Source organism: Triturus cristatus, chromosome 12 (assembly GCF_964204655.1).
Source record: "Triturus cristatus chromosome 12, aTriCri1.1, whole genome shotgun sequence".
NCBI classification, from domain to species: Eukaryota; Metazoa; Chordata; class Amphibia; order Caudata; family Salamandridae; genus Triturus; species Triturus cristatus.
In genome coordinates this window covers 722,026,739-722,032,221 of record NC_140595.1, presented here as the reverse complement: position 1 = coordinate 722,032,221, position 5,483 = coordinate 722,026,739, and the positions used below count along the sequence as shown (strand labels likewise).

Genomic DNA, 5,483 nt, shown 5'->3' with positions numbered 1-5,483 from the left:
TACTGGAATATTTCATGAATGACCATAAGGGTCTGCAGCATTTTAGCAAATTTGATCCCAAAAGTTTCAAAAAATTCTCAGGGGAGAAGTCTACTCTCTATTAAATCCTCTACAAGAAATCTGTTAACTTGTTTTGCTTGCTGGAATTTGGGGGAAGTATCACAGCCCACCAATTACATAGATCTTTTTCCTCATATAATGGATATGGGGTTAGCTTTCATCCCATTAGTGGAAATGCTTGTCCTGCCCCATTGCCGGGAGCAGGACTGACTTTAGGGCAGTGCGACTGATGCAGCCGCACCTGTTGTTGATTTCGATGGGGGCGCTGAGTTTAAAAATAATTTTGGGTTTAAAAGCTCATGAAATTCCTTGTGCCTCAGGTAGTTTTCAGTCAACAATAAAAATATTAATACAACCCTAGTGATTTATGTTCCTACTAGTGAGAGTTCAGAATTTTGAAGTTACAATGATCGCGCGGAGGGTTAATGTGCCTGCTGCAAAGAACGTGTACCATGTATGTCACAGAAATGAGTGTGAGTGAACTATGAATAGCACTATAAAAAAATTACATTTATGTCAGAGAGCGGCTATGGAGAGATGAGGTGTACTATTGGAAAGTGATAGTGAGGGAAAGTCATGAAGATGGAGGCTATGGGGGAGGAGAGCACCAAAAAAGACTGTTGAAACATTCACCACAAGCGCTCGAGCCGGCTCTGGCTGGGAGTCTTAGCCCCACCCCGAAGGTTGGGTCTAGTTGCGCCCCTGAGTGCAACCAATGCCCAGAGAGTGCTACCAAGTTTTAAAATGAAGAAATAATGAAGTAATACGAATACAAAATGTGCTGCATTATGCCACATACTTTGCCTTTTCTTGCTGCATAATTTACTCAACTCTGACGCCTAATTTGACCCTCTTCTGCTGCATAATTCAAGTGGCCCTGCTTTTAGTTCACTAGAGGCATTGACGTCAGGACGGGCAAGGGGGGTGGGGCTGGAATGTACATTCATGTTTAAACAATATAACGTTTAATGAATGTCAATTCAGTGTTATAATCTGATATACGAATCACCCTGGTGTCAAAGAAATGCGCTTGCTTCAGATATGAAGAGACTTTATCATATGTTTACATCAGGGCTTTAAGTGGGATGAAAAAACTGGGGGGTCTCTCAAAGGGGCGTGGCCAATGTAATTAAGGGTGTGGCTTAAAAACGGGTAAGCTATAAATCTATCCTTAGCACAGTGTGCCGCCCGATTTGTATTTTGCTGTTTCTGCCATTGCATCCAGATATATGATACAACCGTTAACATCATACCTACAAAGTGTCATGTTTCTGCTCCTGCAATGGCTCTAACTGCCAAGCCTGACACTTGGCTCGCTGCCCCTGTTAAATTATTGGCTCGCCCGCCTCTACCTCCTGCAGCCAGATTGCAATGGAGCTGTTCAGAAGTGCTCGGTCAGCTGTTTATTGAGGTCTCCGTAATGTACATGGCATGGCATTAGCTCTCTGTTGGTGCATGCCGGGCATGCGGTGAGGGTGGGACAGGGGGGTGCCAATCAGGTATTAAGACGCCATAGCGCACGAGCAGATCGCCATCACTGTAGGCGTTGATCCCGCCAGCCCACCAGTCTATGAAAGTCAGTCTGCGAGCGCTTCCGCCAGTAATGTATGTGTTTCCGGGTGGGTTGCAGGCAGTGACAGTGGGATGCTTGTTCGTGTCCAGCGCGTCACCTCCACATCTGTAAATGGAAGAACAGTTCCAGCTAAAAACTGGAGAATGTGTGTGATGGCAGTGAAATGGTTAAGAGAGCGGGCTGTGAAGCCAACTTGTAAATTTGTCTTACAACTATCATTAACCACTGAATGGATACTGTAATTATCAAATACAGATGTGCACACGGATAAAGCAGTGAGCGTTGGTGGTATAGTGGTGAGCATAGCTGCCTTCCAAGCAGTTGACCCGGGTTCGATTCCCGGCCAACGCAGTCCATGTTTTTCTTCTTTAGTTTCACTTTTAAATGAGATTTTTAACTCTTGATTCACTTGATGTTATTTTTAATGATTTATCAACGAAGCACATTTGTAAACATTGCAGAATGGTTTTGCTGTAACTCCGGAGGCGGGTGGTGAGGGGGTCTTCAGTGGGCCGAGCCGCAGATGTTGTCAGGACAGTGAACGAGAAAGAGGGGAATATGGATTGCACTAGGATCGGAGGGTCTGCGAAGCTCATTCTATAATAGCGCATGACTGATGCAAAATTGGCATCACACTCTACGATCATGTTCACGTGATGCATTGTGATCGGCAGTCGTGACATGGAGGGCATGCTTATCTCAGTTATTTACATCTTGAGTCAAGAGTTTTGTTCGGGTATATGCAGGGCAACATGAATTATGCGGCAGGGAAGGGCCAAATTATGTAGCAGGGTTAAGTGAATCATGCAACAAGAAAAGGCAAATTAGGCGGCATTATGCGGCACATTTTCTGATAGTATTACTTCATTATTTTTTCATTTTTAAACTTGTTAACGCTGTTTGGGCATTAGTTGCACTTCATTCGTACCAGTTCAACACCTAAATGTCGCAATTAGCTACAGAGAGGTGACCAATCATCCTTTGCAAATGGCCTTCCACTGCGAGGCAGCACGTGTCACTGTGTTTTTAATAACTTTTATACCGTTTGAGCTAGATACAAAAATGTTTTGTTAAAATCTACAGACAGTGGATTATGTGGCAAATGCAGCAAATCTACAACTATGCAAACATTGATGCACAAGCCTGTGATCCTAGTGTCCCTGGGTATATGCTTTGATTATTGACTGTCATTCATAGTCGTGCATACATGCCAACATTTCAGAAGAGCAAAGTGGGAGATTTAAAAAAAAAAAAAAAAAAAAAATCGGGAGAATGGGGCCTTCAATCGGGTTTCTGTCATGTATGGACTTTGGAAGTGTGCTGCTGCAGGATCGGACATTTGAAAGCAAACTCACGTGTTTTTTTTTATCACCTTTCAGAAGCATGGAGCGCAATGGCAGGCAGAGAAAGAGGGGGATGCAAGAGTTGTGCACTGGCCTGGCAGGTTGCGGTCAGTGCATACACCCCCCCTCCCTCCCCCGTCAGCCTGGGCTGAAACAGCTTCCGGGCACACACACAGCCGCCCCCGAGTACTTCACAGGTGTTTAAAAGACCATTCGGTTGTTAATGAGGCTTTGTTGGTTTTTCACCCCTTCTAGAGCCCCTGCATCACCACTCTGACTATTGCTGGAAGAATTAGCACGTTACACATTACCAAGCCCTGTCAGCTGAAACCCCGAGGAATCGGGTTTTTGCTTGCTTGAATCGGGAGGCGGGAGACTAGCCTTGAAATCGGTAGTCTCACGCCTGAATCGGGAGTGTTGGCATGTATGGTCGTGGCTATTGTTGGTGCACCTGGAATACCTTGTCCTACGTAACTTGGAAAGCTCAATCCAAGCCCTTTCTCCCTGTCTAAATACCTGTTTCTTGGCACGCTTGGCATTGCCATATCTGATTTTGTACTTTTCCTGGTGCTGATGTATTCTTTTGTCTCCTTCTATCCTGTCCCCAGTGCATGATCTGTCCCTACGCAAACACGCAGCAGTCACAGTTGTTTTGGGTTTCCTTCACTTTAGGGAGACAGTTGGGCGCACTGCGGTAGGCCCATATCATGTCCTGCAAAGCTGCTTTGGCAGGTACACCGGTCACTTTCGCTTGCATTGCAAACTCTCTTAAACCACTCGGTTCATCCTTTTCACAAGCCCGTTCGCACGGGGGTGGAATACAAAGCTGTTTTAAGATGTCGTATTTGTAAGTTGGCAAGGAACTCCCTCATAAGGTCTGCCATGAATTGTACCCCGTTGTCCATTACCGGCATGCCTTCTTCATAGAAAGTGTCTTTTAGAAATTGAATGAGCGACTTAGTGTCTATTTGGTGTACACACTTGGTGACAACCCATCTTGTGTGGTAATCGATGAGTACTAACACAAAACGTTCACTTAAGCTTTTGAGGTCGAGCGGGCCAATAATGTCAGGGGCATGTTTTGACCATGGAACAGCAGGGACTTGAACAGGAGAAACAGGAGCTTTCCTAACCTGTTGCAATTTTTCACTATTGATGCACTCCCTGCAGTCTTTGACAATACCCTACACCATGGCATCCAAACCTGGCCACAAATCTTCCTCCCGCACCTTGTACTTAGTGAGGCTGCAACCTAGGTGCCCAGCATGTGCCAATTCCACTATTTTGTATCTCATATCTTCTGGGGGTACAATTTGCACCCCCCTGTAAACTCTCTCACCAAAAATACTCAGCTCCAACCTTACCTCCCAAAATTTGTGTAAGCTATTGGGCAATCTATGCTTATACACTGGCCAACCATCTCCTATGTAACTTTAGAGGGAAGTCAAAACTTCATCAAGTACCATGCAATCGTCCCAGTACTATATCCATGTCCTCTTCCCCTTGTGTTTCTTTACTTGTTTCTAAGGGTACTCGAGAGAGGAAGTCTGCGATAACATTTTATTTGCCCGGCACATAGCGTACTTTGAAATTGTATGCTTCTAATCCAAGTATCCATCTAGAGATCCTATGAGTGGTTCTGGCAGGCCCTTTAGATGTTAAAGCATACATTAAGGGTTTATGGTCAGTCATGACCATGAAAGGTATGCCCCAAAAAAAAAAGAAATTGAATGTCTGATTGCCCCAAAACATGCTTAATCTTCTTTTTCCACCACCAAAAAATGTCTCTCTGCCACTTTCAATGTTTTGAAGCAAAAGCCAATACGTGCTCTTTGTCCCCCACCCGTTGTATGAGACTGGCCCCAAGACCTTTATTACAGGCGTCAGTGGTCAAAATGGTAGGTTTAGTGGCAGCGGTGGCCGGCACAGGTAAACACGTTGGGGCGATGGGGTCGGGGCGGGGCAGGGTGGGAAGGGGGGGAAGTCGACAGAATAGGTATAATTAAATAAATAATAATACCTATTCTGTCATCCGTTGGCTTCTCCACCTGCCACGCCCTGCCCCGCATCACCGCGCTTACCTGTGCCGGCCACCGCTGTTTGGTGGTATCAAATCTGTTAAAAAAGGGGCTTCAGTAATGCAGGTTTTAAAAATGCCGCCTGGCAGTCCTCACTCCATACAAACGGAATTTTAGTCCTGAGTAAATTCTTCAAAGGTTCAACTATACTGACATAATTTTGTATAAACTTTGAATAGTACGCCGAGAGTCCTAAAAATGATTTAAGTTCTTCCACATTGGTGGGCGCAGTAGTATTTTGGATGGCTTCAACTAAATTAAGTTTGGGTTTAATGTCGTCCTGTGAAATATTATGCCCTAAGTTCTCCACAGAACCCACGTCAATCTGACACTTATCTTTCTTTAAGGTAAGTCCAGCATTACGCAATTTGATTAGTACTTCTCTGAGCATTATTTTGTGTTCTACTATGTCCTTACCATGGATGAGTA

At 44.8% G+C, this 5,483-nt stretch overlaps 1 non-coding gene across 1 annotated transcript; it reads left to right on the top strand.

Moving 5' to 3' along the window:
* Positions 1-1,912: 1,912 nt before the first annotated feature.
* On the top strand, positions 1,913-1,984 carry TRNAG-UCC (transfer RNA glycine (anticodon UCC)). The gene has a single exon. It is a non-coding gene; the product is annotated as a tRNA-Gly (tRNA).
* The last annotated feature ends 3,499 nt before the right edge of the window (positions 1,985-5,483 follow it).